The sequence below is a fragment of the Monodelphis domestica genome, chromosome 7, assembly GCF_027887165.1.
Source record: "Monodelphis domestica isolate mMonDom1 chromosome 7, mMonDom1.pri, whole genome shotgun sequence".
NCBI lineage: Eukaryota > Metazoa > Chordata > Mammalia > Didelphimorphia > Didelphidae > Monodelphis > Monodelphis domestica.
In genome coordinates, this window is record NC_077233.1 from 55,854,566 (window position 1) to 55,876,760 (window position 22,195).

The 22,195-nt window shown below is 38.9% G+C and overlaps 1 protein-coding gene across 4 annotated transcripts in view; it reads right to left on the reverse strand.

Moving 5' to 3' along the window:
- Window positions 1-21,198, reverse strand: part of RAF1 (Raf-1 proto-oncogene, serine/threonine kinase) — a 65,509-nt gene extending 44,311 nt beyond the window's left edge. The window contains exon 1 of one of the 4 annotated variants that reach the window (XM_056804678.1): window positions 20,970-21,198. The gene's annotated coding sequence lies outside the window, so the exon portion shown is untranslated. Of the gene's footprint in view, window positions 1-18,666; window positions 18,826-19,771; window positions 20,171-20,536; window positions 20,674-20,969 lie in introns of those variants that run through there. The other 3 variants (XM_001366004.5, XM_056804677.1, XM_016424495.2) reach the window with 3 other exon arrangements.
- Between the last annotated feature and the right edge of the window lie 997 nt (window positions 21,199-22,195).

A 22,195-nucleotide genomic window follows, 5' to 3' on the forward strand; every position in this document is an offset into this window, starting at 1 on the left:
CCCCAGACACTGAAACTTCTCCAAATCAAAGGTACATGCACCTACTGATGCCCACCCCAAGTCCTTCTGCCAGTACAATACACTTCTCATCAATTTATTAGGGTCAGGGACTAGATCTGGGATTTCACTGATACAAATGATTCCCAAAAGAGAAAATTCCCTCTTCCAGTGAAGGTCAATACCTTCTCTGCAACTTGAGAAGGTCCAGCAGGTCTTACAGAGAGTACTTAATAGCTTAATACTACTGAGTGGGTAAAAGACTTACTACAGCAACAAGTAGACCTTGAATCTAGGTCCTCCTGACTCCAAGGCCATTATGCTACCCATTACCCCATAGCAAAATGCTGATGCACATGACCAGACAGAATAAGGTCTACTTCTGCAATAAAATTATACCCCAAACAGGAGGGCAAACAGGATGAAATTGCTAAGCTCTAAGGTGACCTGGCACTAACTGAACACACTTCTGCCCTTAGAAGTGGTCTAATCTGAACATCTTACCTTACAAATGAAAAACACTAAGGTCTATAAAGACTGAGTAGTTTGCATAAAGTCATACAGTGAGATAGAACTAGAATCCAGGTCTCATCAATTTCAAATAATAATGTTTAAGGAGAAGCATGGCATAATAGAGAGATGATCTTGGAGCCAGGAAGAAATACATTCAAATCCTGCCTTCCATACAGTCTATGTGGTCCTCTTTAAGACACTAAGTTGCAGAATGGTACAAACCTGCATTGGTACAAAGAGTTTCCTCAACTGAAAATCTTAAAAATCCAAGTCTCTATTCCCATTCCTTAATAATGCTTACAAATGCAACGTGGTCAGAAATGCTGGTATATGTTTCTTTTTTTTTTTTCAAACCCATATCTTCTAAGTATCAATTCTAAGACAGAAGAGGGCAAGAACCAGGCAACTGGGGGTGGGGGTGGGGGTGGGGGGTAAAAGGCCTAGCCAAGTTATACAGCTAGGAAATGTCTTGAGCTCATATTTGAACCCAGGTCCTCCCAACTCCAGGTCTAGTGCTCTATCCACTGTGCCACCTCTGGTATGTATTCCAATAAAAATCCTCAGTTCAGTGGCTCATGAATGGCAATTGGTTCAAGACTACTACCTGAAAATATGACATGACAGTGGGGGGGGGGGGGGAGGTTCAAATCAGGATAGCTTGGTAATTGGAAATCAGTTGACATGAATAGAAGAACTAAAATACCCTCAGTAACTGCACCTAACTAAAAGCCATTAACCTACTTGTTTTTTTTAAAAAAGGAGAAAAGTAGATCATGGGAAGAGAATAATAATGTATTAATTATAACAACTGATATAGTGTTATAATGTTTATGAGGCATTTTATAAATATTACTTCATTTTGTCCTCACAACAGCCCTGAGAGTTAAGTGGTAAGTGACTTGCCAGGGTCACATAAGCTAGGGAGTATCTGAGGCTGAATTTGAATTCGGGTCCTCCTCCCTCCAGGTCCAGCAACTCTATGTACTGCTCCTAGACTAGATAAGCAAAACCTATATGCAAATGTACATATTAGCTCAATTCTTGATAAACCAAAGAACTCAAAACAAGGGAGGAATGCCCTAATTCAGCAAGAACATTTAAAAACAAAGTAATTTGGCATAAAATAGGTTGAGATCATTATTTTACAAGGAAGTACAGAATACTTCACCTAAATACATGGTATCAGATCACCATGAAATTTGAAAACACCTTTCATTTCTATGGATAGGAGAATTCTTAAAATAAGAGATCCCAAAATACGAAATTGATCATTTCAATTTTTAAAAATTCTTTTTTTTTGCATAAAATAAATCAGAATAACTAGAATAAGAAAATAAGCTCTCTGATGGAACAAATCTTTTTATCAAACATATCTAATTTAAAAATTTTCTAAAATATAAAAGGAATCAACAAATATGTAAGATCAAAAGCCATTCCCTAATAAATAAGTGGGTAAATGATATGACCAATTTTCCAAAATTATAAATGCAGATATTATTATGGAAAAACACTCTAAAATAACTAAGAGAAATACAAATTAAAGCAACTCTAGAGATTTCGCCTTTCACTTGTGAAACTGACAAAGATGATAAGGGAGAGAATTAATGTTGGAGGGTGCAGAAATCATGAACACCAATACCACAAATACATGGTGGAATCATGAATTGGTCCAACCATTCTAAAAAACAATTTGAAATTGAAGACATGTTACTCAACTGTTATCATCTGACTTGACAACCACTCTACTGGACATGGAAGAAAGGAAGTCAAAGATTAAAAAAAAGGTTCTAAAATAAAATTATTCATAGGGGTATTTTTATGGTAGACAAAACATGGAAACAATGTGATTTTGCCAATTTATTGGAGAATTTTGTTGAACAATGAAGCAAAACACAAAGAGGCAAACAAACCTCTGTGTTTAAATGCAATATACTGATTTCAAAAGACATTTTTTATATTTAACACTGCTTCCTTCTAAAGATACCAGACGTAGCAGATAGACAGATCAGGTTGCTGACAGTTGGTTTTGCTTGTTTGGGGAGTTCTTTGTGATAGGGGAAGCCCCACTGGAAAAGAAGTTATATGCCAGTGATAGTGAATCTTTTAGGGGGAGTGCCAAGACCCTCTCTCCCTGCCTTTACCTTACCCCAGACAGGGGAAGGTGGGAGTGCTCCCATTGGGCTGCTGGGTAGAGGGGCAGGTGATGTGAGAACATCATGGTTATATGCTGTCAAGACATGATCAATGTGTTAATTTGTTTTACTTAAGTGTACTATTTTATTACAAGGGACAGGAGATATCAGGAAGTATCATCAATGGTCTTTTAAATAACTAATAAAATACTTTAAAAGAAAGGAGTTGCTACATGGGTAAGAAATAGGCCTTGATGTTAAAAAAAAAAAACTCAACAGACAAAAGATCAGCTAAAAAGCAAATAACATAAAACTTGGTTGAAAGTCAGATCCTACTGTTATTTCTCCCCTTAATTATATTCCCCATGGAGGTACTAGTCCTAGACTGTTAAGAAAATTGTGCATAATTTTTTTAGCTCTCCATAACAACTGGCTATATTGAAGAAAATTTCCCATTTCCTATAAGCACACAAGACTATGCTCACTATCTGCCTTGATCAAACAATGCAGACCATGAAGTAGGAAATTTAAGGGAAATCAAAATGGCTAAAAGGGCACTTTATTATCTTAACAATCAAATGGGAAATCACTGAATTGACAGTAGCAAATTAGGTAATACTACACTGAACCTCAAGGTAGAGGCTCTCAGTGAAAGTACTGGAAATTTTCCTGGGGCAGAGATATCTTCATAGCATTTAGAGAGCAACAGTTAGCACTGACATAGTACTTCACTGTGTGTACAGTGTTTCACATAAGTTACATCAATGGAGCCTCACACCAACCCAGGGAGGTAAAAAACATTATTATTCCCCTTTTAGAGATAAGGAAACTGAAGTGAACAGAGGTTGGGTCCGAGTTAGTGCTTGTAGCAGGATCTGACCTTGAGTCTTCCAGCCTCCAAGTAAGCACTATGCCCTTAAGCTGACACAGCCTGATGCCTCAAGTACTTGCAATCAACAGATTATGTCAAAAGTGCCAATAAGCTAAAGCACTCACCTCAACAGCTCTCCCTCGCTTTTGTTCTCATTCTAACAGCCTAAGTTTCAGCCCATTTACAAAAATGCTGCCTGGATTTATAGTTCTTTGTTTGCATCACAGAGGACCACAACGTAGATGGGTTACTTCATTAAGGTACAAAAACCCTTTCTCAGAAACACAAGCAGTGACTAAACCCACCTTTCAAAGAGTTTGGATTTTTCCACATTAAAAATGAAAGAGTATTTCACATGCGTTTGTGTTTACAAATTTTAAATAAGAATTAACATCAAGATACTTGGTCAAATTTATCACTAGAGAATGCAGAAATCCAGTCCTTGCTATTGGTCTTAGGACAGTGACATATCTGGATCATTTAGCCTTTCCTTCTGCAAGTACAATCTTTCTTCAGACCTTTGAGGAAAAAACACCTAATGAGGTGGTAGGTTTGTCATGCTTCCAGAAATATGTCTCCATTCATGTCCCCTCTTCTCCCTTTTGAGAAGCATTGAATGGAGGCCCTATGCCTCAGGTCCATAGGGAGAGCTGTAATAAGTTGGTATGTTCAAGGAGCTCAAAATTCAGTCATGGAAATTAAATATCTGAACTAATAACCTTTAAAGAATTCTAGTGGTATTTACCCATTTTTAAGTAAGCAAGTCAGCTCTGTCTATAACTATTTTACAAACTATCAGGATTGTGTTTTCATAACTTCCCCCAACTGGAAAACCTGTACAAAGCTAAATGGGATTGGGGCGGTAGGGGGTGGGGGAGTTAAAACCCTGCCATTTCCTAGGATCCTGTGATATGAAGCTATAAGCAAGGGATCTGATGGGAATTTTCCCTCCATAACCAAACTTGACTTCCCACTTTTGTTGTAAGGAAATTATATCCAGGAGGGTTACCTTGAACAGCATGCCACTGATGGCTGATAGCTATTTGCAGCAGTGAGGAACATATCAAAACTCCTCCGAGGAATTTTTTTTTTTTAAACCCTTACCTGCTGTCCTGGAGTCAATACTGTGAATTGGCTCCAAGGCAGAAGAGCGGTAAGGGCTAGGCAATGGGGGTCAAGTGACTTGCCCAGGGTCACACAGCTGGGAAGTGTCTGAGGCCAGATTTGAACCTAGGACCTCCCATCTCTAGGCCTGGCTCTCAATCCACTGAGCTACCCAGCTGCCCCCCTCCGAGGAATTTTTAAAAACTTTTGACACAATTTAGTCTGCAACGAATTGGATTTAGTGAGTTACCATCACTTTGCTGTGTGTAATATTTAAGAGAGTGGTACCCAAAGAACATCATCCAATAGCCTGAGGACAAAGTGTGATATTTATAGTTGATTTAAAAAAGGCAACTCGAAAATTGTGTGTACACATACATATATACACGAAGATTTCGTTTTTAATTGGGTCCTAGAGAATGAAAACAACTTAAAATTCTAATTTTAAGCACAAATGCTATTTAGCAAGAATGCTACCTCCTCTAGGGACAAATAATCCATTCTACTCATCATTTTTTCCGCAATGTTTCATGCCCCCCTCCAAAAAAAAACTTGGACCAAAGAGTTTATAAAAGCCAGAGTATATGCCTACTACATTATCCTTCTTGTCTTATACTCTCCAAATGGAAAAGCACTAATTTAATCCTAGCTGTGCCATTTCAAAGGAGGAATTAAATAGGAAAAATTAGAGGAGAAAATTATTTCTCTTGATGGCCTTAGTAGGAAATAATAATATGTGTCAGTAAATAGGATACTTAAAATATGGTAGTCTAAAAGAAATTACCTTTTTACTACCTGACTATTTTCTAACAAGGACCATAAGATTTTTAATTTTTATAAAATATGAAATATCCCACTTATCTGTTTATTAAATAATGCATAATTCTCCTATTAAATATAAACTATATATGTTTGAATAATATACATGGAGACATCAGTTCTATACTATAAGTCAGCCAACTTTATAAAGTTAGGCTACTTAAAAATCCATACCACTGGGGGGCAGCTGGGTAGCTCAGTGGATTGAGAGCCAGGCCTGGAGATGGGAGGTCCTAGGATCAAATCTGACCTCAGACACTTCCCAGCTGTGTGACCCTGGGCAAGTCACTTGACCCCCATTGCCTAGCCCTTACCACTCTTCTGCCTTGGAGCCAATACACAGTATTGACTCCAAGATGGAAGGTAAGGGTTTAAAAAAAAAATCCATACCACTGTATGCATTTTTGAGGAGAAAATGACATACCCAGGGGATACCACTTAATGAGAAACCAAGAAAGGAAATCCTTTCAAATGCTCAGAAACACATGAATCATAACCCTGTTCCAAACTATGTGTCTCTCCTAAGTCTTAGTTACATAATAGCATACTATACCTTTGGGATTCTCAAAATCATCAGTCTGGCAATCTTTCAAATACATTTTCTTCAGTAAATTTATATCAAACAAAATTTGACTTAACTTCTTGATTAAAAAAAATTTTTTCATTGGAATAAGTGAAAATAGCATTGAAAAAAACATGCTAAGAAGTTTTCTCTTATGGCTACTAATTAACATTGAGTGGTTCTCTTTTTATAATGCCAAGTACATGGGGATATACCATAGCTGACCTGAAAGGTGTTCCATTCTTATTATGGACAAAATAATATCTTATGTTAGTGTACATTTTGCCTAAATATGGAACTAGTGGCAAATAAATGTTCCGAAGGCCTTGGGAAATATGGGGGTGAAGAAGCGGGATCTAAAGGAAGGACAGCATTTCTTATAGTGTTATGACAAACCCAACCTCTAATTAAAGTATTTTCCTCTAAGATCTGAAGGAAGGTAGTGCTTATAAAATGGAATAGAAGGCAACATGAAAGAAATCACTACAGTCTAGGGCACATTCAATGGAATGAATAAGTGATTATGTTCTGATGATTACTTGCTTAAGAGCATTGAAAAAGGGAAAGAAGGGAGGGACTGTAGCTCTAGGTCTTCCACAGAAACCAGATGTGATCAAATATGATCAAGTTTCATTTTAATGTCCCAGATGCTTGGAGGTCTCCACAAAAGCATCAAATTGTGTCTTATATCCCAGAAGCAACACAACTCTTAGAGAGTGTCCTATTCCTACCAAAGGAAGGAAGGAACCCCACAAGTGAAGAAGAAAATAGGTATTACAAAATAAAAAGTAATCAACTAACATTTATGAATAATTGTTGTGTCCAGCTTTCTCCTAGCAATTGAGGAGATAAATTATAAAACATCATCTCCTTTCCCTAAGGAGATCATGAGTTATAGGAGAGATGAAACAGTTACATTTTGACTATGCCTAATAATCATGGCAATGCCTAAGTGCCAAATTAAAGGAACAGATAGTAAGTATTATGGGAACACAGGGCAGTTAGCTATTACTGTGGGCTATGACAGTCAGGACAGCCTCTTTGGAAGAGATAATTTGGGCTTGGAGTTGAGCCATGAGACTTAAAGAATAAGGTGGGGAGGCTGAAAGTATATTCCACCAACGAATAATCCAATTTAGCTGGAATAAATAGTGGATACTGAAGTTAAAAGGGGGCTAGGCAGTAGAGGGTCTTGAATTCCAGGATAAGGAATTTGGATTGCCCCCCTTAAGTATGAAACTTGAACCAATATGAACTTAAGAAGAGAAGTGAGCTAATCAATGTGATATTTTAGGAAGATATTTAAATTGATCTCTTAAATTTAAAAAAAAAATTATTTTCCCCTTCCAACCTGCTAAATTGGATGGATCTAGTCTCAAACAAGTTGAAATTTCCCTGAGCCTCTTTGCATCTACTACTCTGGTAAATGCATTCTCCTGTAAATGGCTAAATCATAACTACTCTGATGGTAGCAGGTATCAAGTTTTCAAGAGGTACTACCAAAAGGTTACTGATCACCTCATACTAAGTAAGACTAATCAAGAAAACAATTTATAGTGTCCAAAAAACTAAGTCATGTTTAAGCAGTTACAATGAGTTCCCTCATAACATAAGGAAATAATTCTGCCCTTTACCTATTTTACTTCTTCTAAATGCATAGTTTGTACTTTTAAAATGTTAAATACATTCATTTTGCCCATTTCATGTATCCAAATGTAAAAGCAAAAACCGCCTCTTGGTTATTTTTAACAAATTTTAATCTTTGAACTTCTGGTGTAAATGATGATAATATTTATTTGCCTGAAAGCAAATGAGCAAGAATAAGGACCAACATTTATGTTTACAATACCTAGCTCAGTGTTTTTTCAGTACGTTTTTTCCTTTAAAAGTTTATATTAGTACCCTACAATTTCCACAGATTCCTTTACAATATTTTACTCATATATTACAACTAGCAATGTACCTTTTACCATTCCCCATCTATTCAAGATCCCACTGTCACATAAAGCTAGTTCACATATTGGGGAAAGAAATACATGAAAAATAATTGTGTACATATATTGAAAGATCATAATTTAGAGCTGAAAGGGACCTCAGTAACCACTGAGTTCACTCCTTCAGCCCTTCATTTTATAGACAAGGAAACAGAAGTTGTGATTTGCTCAGGGTCAGCCATCTATCTAGTAAGTACCTGAGATAGAATTGGAACACATCTTACCTTCAAGTCCAATACTCAATGAACTGAAAAAAGGGAGATAAAAGAAAGTGATCAAGATTTAAGGGTGTTAGGACAAGCACCTTTCCAGGAATGGATGTTTCCTAATTAAAGGGCATTTTAAATAAAGGATAGTTAAGACTGTCTCAAATTATGTTTTTATAATATTTTATAAGAAATCCTTGGAAACCATTGAAAATTTCTTGCTGTACACAGACATAAAAATATGCAGAATGCTTAACTACTTACAAAGTAAATATCGGTCAAGCCATTAGAAAATGATCAGCTAGTTTAGAGCACACTTTCTCAATGGCTTAGGTCACTGTGGATTTTGTAAATTGACAGTGTATTATTATTCTAAAATGCAAAGTTTAAAATCTTTTTGAGAGTAATTTTAGTTTAAGAAACATGCTACCTCTCCAAATCCAGAAAGTGAACTGTTTGGAGAAGGCACCATGAAGATGCCTACACAGACAATACGCTGCACCAGAAGATACATAGTGAACTTTGGGATGTGATGATTTGAACTGTGTGGGGTTGAATGCATTTGTTTTGTATGTATACTCTTATGCCAAAGGGGACTACCCCCTAACTGGCTTTTTGTCAATTCGCCTAGCAATCATTGGTTTTGTTCTCTTTTCCTTTTATCCCCAAATTATTGTAATTTAAAAGTTGGTTATGTTTACAGGATCCATTGGAGAGACTAGTCTTTCACGGATCTCAGGGAGGAATGTATAATTGAAAATCTGTTCCCTAAAAAAGAACTACATTTCCCAGGAACCCATTGATTTCCTGTAGACATAGGATATTAGCAAGTGGGTGGCCCTGTTGGAGCTATTTCTTGGGCTTGCAGCCAGCATGGTAGCAGTGGTAAACTAATCCTGGGGATTTTGATATGGCTAATCAGCCATGGGCACATGGTCTTTATTGTGTATCCTCTTTATTCTTTGATTTCTAATGATCATTAATAAATCTCCTAAAATATAACATTTTTATTATTGATGTTAATTTTAATTTTTACAACAAGCATTGTCAACATATAGAGAAATGCTTGATTTAGGAATGCAAACATATAATTAAAAACTATCTTTAAGTTAAAAAATTACTTAAAAGCTAATTCATTTTAAATATATATATGCTCACCCACACACCCACACATCTGTCAGCCCCTTCATATGAGCTTAGAGACATAAAAAACAAACAAATTTATCACTGAGGACGGGGCTGGGAGGGTATGAATGGCCATCTGGACTAGTAAATCACCTGAAAGTTGAAGAAGGGAAGGGAGGTTAAGGAAGGAAAAGAAAATTCTCCCTCCTCACCTTCATTTTATGCCATTAATTTTTTTATCAGAAAGAACATGTCAAATCACTAATAAAAGAAACACAATCAAAACAATTGAAATTTTGCTTTATACCTAGCAAATGAACCAAAATGATAAAAGAAGGAATTAGTGTTGAAAAGGTTACGTAAAGGGGGTAAGTATATTGATGAACTGTTAGTGAGCTGAGAATTGGTACAACTATTCTGAAAAGTAAGTCTTTGACCCAGGCATCTCACTAGTGGATATACCCCAAGAAGGTCAATAATAAAAAGAAAAGCTCTATATACAACCAAATATTTATAGCTGTATTTTTTATCATAGTAGAGAAATGGGATACCCAGATACAAATTGCCTGAGGAATGGCTAATCAAGCTGTAATATAGAAATGTAATGGAAAACTACCATGCTATAAGATCTACTGAGAATGATGAACACCGGTCAAGTGAAGCATATATTAAGTGCTTCCAATGAGTCAGGCACTGTGCTAAGCATAGAAAGGCAAAAACAGTCCCCTCCCTCAAGGAGTTCACAGTATTAATGGAAATAACATGTAGATAACTAGTATGTACAAGATATACAGAACAGATGGAAGTAAATATCAGAAAGGAAGGCACTACTAGTTACAGGAAGAGGCATGCAAATTAATTTATCTTTTGTGAACTGTACCTATAAATCCTTTAAGAATAGCATCAAATCAAAGACACATGTAAAACCCAGTGGAATTGTGCATAGGCTATGGGATGGGGGTGGGAGGAGGAGAGGAAAAGAACATGAATCATGTAACCATGGAAAAATTTTCTTAATCAATAAAATTTTAAAAAGAACAGTATCAAAAAATGAAAAATCAAACATGGTATCACTTATTGCATATATAATATATATATATATGTATACACATGTATATGGGTATGTCATTTGGGGTCTAGACTTTTAAAAATTCGCTCTATAGCAAAAATGGATAATATGGAAATGGGTATCAAGTATCAACATTTGAACAACCCAGTGGAATTGCTTGTCAGCTTGGGGGGTGGGGGGGGAAGAAAATGAATCATGTAAACATGGAAAAATATTCTAAAAAATAAATAAAAATTTTTAAAAAGAATACTATCAAAGGTGGAAGGAAATTATATGAAAGGTAGAATCAGTGAATTTTAACATTTTATTTTTTTTATTCTACAAATACCTGAATTTATATAAGGAGGCAAGACTCTTAGCTTTTAATTTAGCTGATTTACTCTATACATTTAAACCAAAAATTACTTGACCACTCTGTCATGGTTAAGAAATCATGTGACTGGGGCTGCTGTTTATTACAGTGGATAGAGCACCAGGCCTGAAGTATGGAAGTCTTGGGATCAAATGTGACCTCAGACACTTCCTAGTTGTGTGATCCTAGTAAAGTCATTTAAACCCAACTGCCTAGCCCTTACAGCTCTTCTGCCTCGAAACCCATCCTTATTATGGTTTTTAATACAAAAGGTATGGTTTGGGTTCCCTTTTTTTAAATCACATAACAAAATATAATACAAAACAAACAAACAAAAAAGGGCAAAAATGTTATTGTAATTCCTATCCCCAAATTCAACAGGACTTGGCCTTCATTGTCTTCCTTTTTTTTTACCAAGGCTTTTTTTCAAAGACAATTTTTAACAATTGCTTTTTGACCTTCTGCAATCCAAATTCTCTCCCTCCCCCCTTTCCCAGGGGGCAAAGTGATCTAGGTTACTCCAGTGTTGTCAAGCAATGCAAATTTCCCTATTCCTTATGTTGTGAAAGACCTTTAGTTGTAAAGCAAAGGAACTGGACTAGATATTCCTTTAAGATCTCTTCTAGCGCAGAATCCTAAAATGCCTTGTCCAAAACTGACCCCCTCTCCTTTCCCCTCTAAATCAGCCCCTCTACCAAACTCTTTACCTGCATTAACAGCACCACTGTCCTCCCAGTCACCCAATCTTCAGACTCCAGTGTTATCTTTCTTTTCCCTTGGCCTCCATATCTAATCACTTGCCAAGTGCCATAAATTCTATCTCCATAATCTCTGTCCTATATCCATCTGTTCCTCTCCATTTAATACTGTCACTGCCCTAGTTCAATTCAGGTCCTCATTACCTCTCATCTGAGCATTATTGTAAAAGCTCCATAAATGATATTTATGCCCCTAGAATGTACCTTTCATGCAACTGACAAAATCTTTGTATGCACGGTCTGACCATATCCCTTTTGTTCACTTGTCTCTGGTGACTTCCTACTGCCCATTGCATAGAAGATCAGCTCCTCAGCCTACACTCTCTTGCACTCCAGGTTTATTTCACAGCAGTCCCTAATATTCTACATGCCCAACAAACTTTTAAAATAGACTTTTAACTATATCATCCAGTTTTACCCCATACACTCCAACCTCCATATGTGCAACCCATACTGTCCTCCATGTTTTGTACAAGGAGGTGTCCTTTTGATCTCCACCTGTTAAAATCCTTCTCTTCCTTCAAAGTCTTCTCCCTTCTTGTTAGTTGCAAAACAAACAAACAAAAATTTTAAAGAACTTTGGCTGAATTTCTCCTCTAAATACTTTGAATTGTCTACTTTTTGTTATTCATCCTTCTATTAAAATGAAAGCTCACTGAATATTTTGTCTTGTTTCAGAATTGTATCCCTAGAGTAGCATCAAAGAAGTCTTCAAGAGTCAAGAGTTAGCTATTGAGTTGGGGCCCTGAACAATGGGGCAGGGTGATGGAAAAAATGGAGAGAAAAGCAAAAGCCAAGGCTAAGCATAAGACTAGAAAATAGTAAATTCAGTTTGTCTGGAGGACATAAGCACATACCAGAAATTAAAGGCAGATAAATATGGAAAGGTAGCTTGTCACCAGAATGTGGAGGGTCTAGTCTTTGAAGTTTGTTATCTCATTTTTTTAATCAAAGAATTTTGTCTTTTCTTTAGAGACCTCCATGGTCCTTAAAAGACTATTAAACTGGAATTCAGAAGTCCTAGATTCTAGAATGACACTAGCACTAAATAAGTAACCTTGGGGAAAGACACTTAATCTCTTTTAGCCTCAGTTTCCTCATCTGTAAGATAAAACTAAAAGTTTTTTGTACAAACAAAAGTAACAGTTAAAATTAGAAGCAATACGGTTAACTAGGGGGACAAATTTTTTTAATGTGGTTTTTGAAGCTGTTACTACTTGTCTGTCATTTTTTTTCTAGCCTTCCTTCTCTTTTGTGTATTTGTAAATACTTCAGAAACCTTCTTTTCTTCCTTTTTATTTCTTTTTGGCTGCCATAGCACCCTTTTCTTCCCAACCCAATGACAAACTGAAAAAATAAAAAAATTTTTAGGATATACATAAGTATTCAAAATAAATTCTATATAGACAATGACCAGAAATGTAAATTGGGGGGGGGCAGTTAGGTGACTCAGTGGACTGAGAGCCAGGTCCAGAGACAGGAAGTCCTGGGTTCAAAAATGAACTCAGACACTTCCTACCTGTGTGACCCTGGGCAAGTCACTTAATTCCGATTGCCTAATCCATACCACTCTTCTACCTTGGAACCAATACACAGTATTGATTCTAAGATGGAAGGTAAGGGTTGTTTTTTTTTTTTAAGTAAATCTATCACCTATCAGGAAAGTTATAGCTTGCTTCATCAAAAGTCCTATGGAACAATGCCTTGTCAATTCATTGATCATAGGCAAAGCCCTCCAAAGCTGTTTTTCCTTATGTTATTTATTTTTTGTTCTCCTGGTTCTGCCCCCTCCATTCTGCATCTATTCATAAAAATCTTCCCAGAGTTTTGGTTTTATATGAGCAATCTCTTACAACAATGACCAATATGGAAGTATGCTTTGCACGATTATACATGTATAACCCAGATCAAATACCTCGCCATCTCCGAAATAATGGGGAAAGACAATTTGGATCTTGTAATTTTGGAAAATATATGTTGAAAATTGTTATTACATGTAATTTTGAAAATAAAATATATTTGAATAAAAAAAGAGAGGAAAAAATCTTCCCAGGTTTCTCTGAAACTTTTTCCTTTCTTCTTTTCTTATGGGGTAATTATATTCTAATATATCCATATGCCATAATTTGCTCAGTAATTCCCCAATTGGTGGGTATCCTCTTAATTTATACAATTCTTTATTATGACAAAAGGAGCTACTATAATAAACATTTTTGTACATATGAGTCCTTTTCTTTATTCTCTAATCTCTTTGTGGTGTAAATTTGGGAATGATATCACTGAGTCAGGGATTTGGGGGGCTTAGTTCCAAGAATGGATAGAGCAATTCACAGCTTATAGTACTGTAGTAATAATGTACCTGTTTTACTGAAGCAACTCTAATAATTATCATTTTCCTTTTTTGTCAATCTGATGTGGTGTGAAGTTGAATCTCAAGAATTTCTTTAATTTGCATTTCTCTAATTACAGGTGATTTTAAGGATTTTTCAGTCACTCATTTGCCAACTTCAGAGTCCTCAGGTTTTTACCCTCTTCTTCCTCCAAACCCCACCTCCTCATCTAGCCAGTTGTCCAGAATTGTCAATTCTACTTCTATGGCATTTCAGGCAGCTCCCCTTATACAGCAACCACCAGTTTAGGCCTTTACTACAGAAACAACCTCCTGATTGCTTTCTTGGTCCAAGTTTTTCCTTTCTCAAATCTGTCTCTACACAACTGTCAAAAGAAATGTCTATAGCACTAATCTGACAGTGCCACCATATAGGAACTCCTCCCCACTCCTGGCAAACCCATTCCCCCAAGTGGGAAGATTTCTAGGCTGGAGTCCCCAAAGGGTCCAGTTATTACTCTTCTTTCCCCACCACTAGTGAGTACTCTCTTCTGGGCATGACTCTTCCACAGATGTGCATTCTACTGATAACTTACCAATAATCATTCCATGTATTGTCCCTGGCAGTCCCCAATGACTAGTGTTCTCTTCCCCCTCAACTGTGCCTTCTAGTTTCCTGGTTTTCTTCAAGGCTTAGTTTATTCCCACTGTCTGTGAAAACCTTTCCTGACCGTGTGTCCTGTATCTGGTGCCTTGTTTGTACAAAATCATTTGCATGTAGTTTCCCGCAACAGATGGGAGCTCCTTGAGGACAAGGCCTATTTCTGCCTCTCTGTGACTCCCTAGCACAGTCCTCTGACATGGTAAGTCCTTAATAGTTCTTTGACAATCCTCAATTACCTGTAAGCAATAGCATTTACTCAGCAGGTATAGTAAGACATTGGGTAAAAAAGATTCCTTTCAAATCAGAGACAACCGCCCCTTTACATGTGAGGTCCCTGGGGAAAGTAGACAAAAAAAATTCTAGGGATATGATAGTGAGGGGCAATGTGTGGAGAATGCACATGGCAACAAAAGAGCTGAGCATCTTACAGCTCCCTCTGCCCTAATAAAGGTCTCATGAGGTTCCCTTAGGTAAGCACCTCCTGCTGTTCCCTACTGCTTTTAGAATAAAATATAAACTAAAAACAAAGGGTGGGGAGGGGGCAGTTAGTAGATAGAACATCAGGCCTGGAGTTGGGAAGACCGGGGCTTAAATGGGGCCTCAGATACTTCCTAGCTGTGTGACCCTGGGCAAGTCACTTAGCCTCAAGTGCCTAGCCTTTACCACTATTCTATCTTAGAATTGATTCTAAGATAGAAGGTAAGGGTTTAAACAAAAGAATAAAATACAAATTCCTCTGGTTGACATTTAAAAGCACTTCTCATAGTCTGTTTCCAAACTTATTTTATATGATTTCCCTTTTATAAGAGTCTACATTTTGAGCAAACTGGACTAATTTGCCATTATCTGAACTTGATATCATATCTCCAACTTCTATCCTCCTCAGGTTGTTCAGGATACCTATAATTGACTCCCTTCTGCACAATCATCCTATCCTCAAGAATACTTACTAAGGGGCTGTCTACTGTTGGAATCTTTTTTGGAGTCTCTTGCTCCTGAAATTATCTTATATTTACTTTTGTATAAATGTTTTATTTCAGAACAATACGACCTATTTTTCATTTTTGTCTTTGTATTCCCAGTGTATAGCACAATGCTTCATAAAAAACTGTTAAATCAATGCTTCTTGAATTGATCTGAATTTGCCAGAGCAAATTAATTGGTGCAAAAGATTGTCTTGAATAATCTCTTCTGTCTCAATTATAGAATGAGATCCTAAAAGAAGATATGGCATTTATATACATTCTCTATATTCTTTCAAGCTGAAAAAAATCTTTATTGTTCTGAGGCTTATTCTTACAGAACGAAATCTGCTAATAAGAGTTTAGTAGATAGAAATGATGAACCACCTAGGGTCAATCAATAAGCATTTATTAAAAGCAAAAGATAGTGCCAGTCCTGAAGGAGCTTACAATCTAATGGCTATCTATTGGAGAGTGAGCCAAATATCCACCTTCTCCAAATGTTCCTGAGAAAACCTTTCTGAAAGGATAAAAGCTCTCTCTGGGGAAATCCTGTCCAAAATGGGCCAGGTTATGAAGTAGGGGAATATGGTTTAGAGAAGGAGAAAATTCAGAGCTGAAAGGGACTGCTGGAGATCACCTGGTGCAAGTATACAGAGGAGTGAGGACTTATTTTTCTGAACAAGCTCTGCCCAACAGTGATTCCAACATTGGAATCAACTGGTGCACAACAAATTGTACTTTAGAACACAATCATTCTTAAAGGAGAAAAAATTGTAGAACAGAATAGAAAAGCTATTGTAATAGATATTTACTGGAATATATCTATCCTGTTCACATTAACTTCAAATCACAGAAGAAGAAAAAAAAGGAGTCCTTTTTAAAATATTCTTTGCCCCAGAAAAGGGCATGTTGACCTATCCATGCCCAGGAAGATGCCCCATCTAGATAGACCTGAATTATCCAATCAGGAAAGCCAGCAATTCAGATGTTCTTAAACCTAAAAATGAATAACATTTGACTCAGACTCTTATTTTGAAGAAAAAGCAGAATTTTAACCAACTATTATGAAAATGAAAACCTTAATTAAAAGGAAACATTTATATCAATTCCCTACAAGTCAGACAGGTAGAAAGCATAGGAATAACATATACATATAGATCCATCAGGATCTATGAGAAATAATTAGAAATGTCTATGAGGCATATAGTTAGTTCCCCTAAAACAATGATTTTTAAGTCAAAAAAAGGTAAATAAGCTTTCAGATCTCAATTCTATACATTTAAGTCAGTTTTAAGACTAAGTTAACACCACATACCACACCCAGCTAGAGTCAAGGAGGCAACCTTCCTGAGTCTGATCTAAAAATAAAACAAGACAGTCAAGTGTTCTCAAGAAATTCTATGTGCATTGATAGGAATGTGATGCTAATTAGCATACTTTTGTTAGTAATTTGCCAAAACAACAACAACAACAACAAAACCCCAACAACCTTCAGATAGCTGGGGTGTCAAAGCCAATAACAAAAGAATCCACACCCCACTTGACACCTGAATCCACACAAATCTGATTCTAGGAGCAGTACTGTATTAAGAGAAAGAAAAACAGAGCAAGATCTCTTAAATGAAAAATGTTGAAAATTACCCAATTATTCCCATCAGAAAATATGGAACCAAAATGATTCTAAAACACTTCAATATTAAAAGTGAAAGGTTTTAAACATTAAGAAATTATAGTCCATAATACAAATACAATGACTATATTACAAAGAGGCCCATAATGTAAAGTAATTTAACCCAAACTCCTGGGATCTGTACTAGAGCTATAAAGACTAACATATTTGAAGCCTACTTGGGTGAGCAGTTCAAGGTCCTTCTCTTGCTTTCTTCTTCCACTGGGCATATAGGCTCAAACTCATCCTTCCAAATCTATGGTAGCACATCCAGATTTTCAATCTGAAGATTTTCAATCCTATGAGCAGAACTTCTCTAAGTCTATTCAAAGCAGTTTAAAGTTTAAGCTCAGTTATACCTTTTCCACACACTGCCACTGATTGGCAAATTAATCTACCATCTTTCAATAACAATCATTAGGATAAGAATTTTAAGTCAACACTGTGGTATATAATGCTGTTTAGTTAATAAGCTACTCCTAAGACAGAAAGTAATCATATTATTGTAAAACAAAATACACCTTTTCATACAACTTTTTCTGTCATTAAACATCAAATTACTAAAAATATTAGGAGGCCAAAATTTTGTATAATCACAAAGCTGCTATAATTTCAAATCACACACAACAGAATATTTATAGAAGTAGCTTATGGTATTAAATATTTTTAAAATGTAATTGAACTCATGGTTACATTTTATAGAAAGTAAAATTGAACTGAATAAAAATTTATTTACCAAGCAACTTCTATGTAGGTTCTGCATTAGAAGTCAGAGGATAAAAAGATTAATAAAATCTTATCTTCAAAAAACATTATTCCAGAAAACTTTCAGATTCAAAGAAGCTTTAAAAAAAACTGGGGGGAAAAACAGGCAAATGATATTTAACCTTGAGAGAGAATGCGATCTTGGTTTTTAAAGCTCTAATATTTAGTGCTCCGAATTTTACACTATGTTTTAAGATACAAAAGCAATAGATTTGTGACAATTCTAATGAGTCTCAGGTTTAAATTCTGATCCCGAATATTGTCATTCTCTACATCTCTATCTACATTTTTATTATTCCAGTGAACAATCCTCTTCTCACCTCTATTACATTATACCATACCTAGAAAACTTTTTTGGGTGAATTTCACAGAAATCTATTTTAAATGTTAGGAAGACTGACTGCTTAGAGCTACTGAAAACATAAAATACTTGGTTTCTGGAAAAGCAAACATTTCTAATGACAAATCCTGTTTACCTAACTAGATAAGTATTAAACAAAAACAGTAACAAATTTGTTTCAATTAAAAAAAACCTGATTAGCATGTAAGATATTAAATATCAGACTTAAATTGTATAAGCATCACTTACTATAGCAAGCAAGATTTAGAAATTACTATTAACATAAAGGAACATTGTCATCACAGGACAAGAATATTATTGCCTTTCTAACAAACTTGTTAGTGGATATGAAACCTTCTAGGTAGAAAAAATCATAATAATCAGAAAAGGAACGCATTTCAAAGTAAAGAGCAATTTCATTTCCACACTTACCAGTCTTTGATTTGTCCACTCAGTGAACAGCACATGCATTAATTGCATTCCTCAGATATTACTTTGCATCCTTAGATGCTGTTCACCAGTTACACACATAACGAGAATCTAAAAATTAGTCCAGGCTACATTTTACAATCCAACATTTTGCTTTCAAGGGTAACTATAAAAAACAAGAGAACATCATTCGAATGATGCATAAGGACAGGACACCCAACTTGAAAAGCCTAGCAGTCAAGTAAGAAGAAATATTGTTTTAATTTGACTTAATAAAAATAATCTCAAAAGTTTACAGCAGCGAGGGGACAAAAGAACCTGGTTCTCAAAAAGAAAAGGTAATCATCAATTCCCTTTTAAAGGGGCAAACACTAAGTGGACCAATTTCCACATGACACCAGACAATGTTTAACATATGCGCCATGCAGCTGGTCATATCCCCAAGAGACGGACCATGTCCTGCTAACATTATTTCCACAAAAGGAAACTGACCCAGTGAGGTCTGAAATTAAATGAGGAGGATTGGAAAGAGAACCTCTTCCTGAAGAACGCAGAGGTTAGTCAGAAGACACAGGAGGACCAGAATTTCCCAAACCTTTTCTCGCTATCTCCCCAGGCATCTGAAAAGGCTTTGCTGAGCCTTTTAATTTTCGTAAATGAGTTTTTTACACACTCCTGGGATTTAGAACTTTAGTGAATTTACTTACAGCAAAGTCAGCCCTAGTTCCTTTCAACAAAAACTACCCTCCCCCCATCCAGTTTCTCATGCTCTAGGTAAAAGCACCTTCAGCGCCAAGGGACACCGGCTGCCCCAACCCCCTTTTCCACTTCGCAGGCAATACGCACACAAGGAGATTCCGAAATTTTCTCCTACGAATTTTCACAAGAAAACGAGCGGGGAGAGGGGCGGACAGCAGGGATGAAGGAGAGACAGGAGCTCCTGGCCTCCGACCGCACAGCCAAGATCCTATTTGTCCTGACCCTCGCTTCGCTCGCAGAAGCCTTCACCAGTGTTTACCAAATCTCGGGACAGCCAGGCTGGCCCAGCACCAGAACCCTCAACGTTTGCCTCAGTGGCCGATGTCACTTCCCTCCTCGCTTTCCTCACCTCCACAAAGAGATGCTTGTAACTAGAGGGCCTCGGGGGTCTCTTCCAGCTCTAGTTCTAGGATCACCACTCCTCAATGTTCTCATCTGTTCAAAGAGAGGCACGGGGGCCCTCTCCCGCCTCAGTTTCTTCATCTGTACAAGGGGGAGGGATTGAGACCGAGACCTCTTACAGCTCTAGATCCACAATCCCCCCAGGGCTTCAGTTTCTGCAACTGCATTAGTGGGGGGCATCCTTCTAGCTCTGGATCTATGATTGCCTTCCAAAGCCTCAGTTTCTTCACCTGTACAATAGTGGGTGGGTCCTTCTAGCTCTAGATCTAATTCCCTCCCCACCCTGACCTCAGTTTCTTCACCTGTACAAAGAGGGAAAAGGGATGGGGCCCCTTCCAGTCCTAGATTTATAATTTTCTCCCCGCGCCTCAGTTTCCCCATCTGTACAAAGGAGCAGGGTAGACCCGGCCCCTCCCAGTTCTAGATTAATGATCCCTCCTACCCTGGCCTCAGTTTCCTCATCTGCACAATAGTGAAGGGTCTTTCCAGCTCTAGAGCTAAGATCCACCACCCCCAGCCTCAGTTTTCTCATCTGTAGCAGGAGGGGGCTCGAACTCTTTTCAACGCTTCCCCAACAGAGTCTGGGCAAGCCGTGCCAGTCTTCCTCCACCCTCGCTCCCCTGCCGGGCCGCGGCCTCCCCAATCCAGGGAGCCGGGCCTGCCCGTGAGGCCCCGCGCTCGCCTGCCCGGCCAAGCCGGCAGGGCCGCCTACCTGCAGGGCCGGTGCGCGCCGCGTGCGTCCCGTCCCGTGCGTCCCCGCGGGCCAGGCCGAGGCGGCAGCTGCAGCGCGGCGGTGGCGGCGGCACCGAGCACCCAGGCCAGATCAGCAGCGGCGCGTCCCCGGCCCGGGGGAGGGGGCCCCGGGCGGCCCCCGCATCGTCCCCGGGCAGGGGCCCGCCAGCCGGCCGTTGCCGAATCGAGATCCCAGCCCGTTCGCCGCCGCCGGCCCGGCCCGGCTGAACCTCCCTGCCCGCTGCAGCGCCTGCACTCGCGCTCCCGCTCCGGCGCCCGCTCACAGTCGCTCCCTCACTGCAGGCGGCGGCTCGCTGCCTCCATCTAAAATGGCGGCCCCAGCGTCCGCGACGAGGAGGCTCGGCGCTCCTCGGCCTAACCTGAGGCGCCTCCCCCGCGCCACCCCCACCTACCGCGGCCCCCGCGGCCCCCGCCGCCGCCGCCGCCCGCCGCCGCCGCCGCCACCGCCGCCGCTGCCACGGCCCAGGCGCCCATTCATCCGCTCCGGTATCGTTCCTTCTTCCCTGGCTTAGGCCCCACCCCCTGGAAGGCGGGGCCTTGGCGCAGCTGCGACCGCCATTTCGGTCTGCGGGCTGGCGGGCGAGCAGTCGAGTGATGCTGTCGTGTGGAGAGGGGTTCCAGTGTGGGGTCGGGAGACTCGACCCCGGCAGCCCCCGCGAGCTCCCTACTGAGCTGAGGGCAAACCGCCCCAGTCCACGACCATGAATGGATCCTGCGGATCGTGAGCTGAGGAGAGCCGGGGAGGGGGGCCTGAAGGAGAATTACGACCTGGACAACGACGATCACCACAACTAGAGTCACCAGCCGAGCCCCTAATCCGGCAGGAAACAATTAAGTGCCTACTGTATGCCAGGCGCGCTGCCCAGCACGGGTTTAGAAAGAAGGACAAAAGCCAGTCTGATGGGAAAGGGGGCTAGCCAAGCAGCGTCCACCAAAAGTTATGAAACCTGACAATAACAACAACAATAATGCACTTTATAAACCTAAAGACACGCTGGTGTTACCTTATCCCACCCTCCTGACGACTCTAGGAAACAGGGGCCCTAATGTCACACAGGAGGACGCCAATGCTCAGATGTTGATAATAACCAGCATTGATAAAGTGTTAAGTGACATACAGTTGCTGCATATGAGTCCCGGAATCCTCCAAGGGAGCTGCTCTCACTGTGCCCTTCTCCAAACGGAGGCTGGGAAATCCAACACTCCAGAAGCCAGGTGTGCCTAGGCAGGTGTCTCCACACAGATTTGAAGCTGAGAAGAAGCTCAGAGATACCTAGATCAACCCCTTCATTTTACAGAGGAGGACACTGCCCAAGGTTACACTGTGGCCAAGGAAGGATTAGAACCCAGGAACTGCCCTAGAAAGCCAATTTTCTTTACCCTGTATCATACCACCTTTTTGGGCATAAATGACATGCCAAAGATTGTATAGCCAGGAAGCATCTGAACTTTTCTTTACCTCTTGCTTAGTTACATCTGAATTCTTATCTTGTGAGTACAATCTATTCAGGTATTTCTTGAAGAATTACTGTAAGACATTATGAAAGATTCTAAGTAGCAATGGGGTACAGTGATTTAAGGAGAAAAAAAGGTTTCATTTGAAAGGACCTAGATTCAG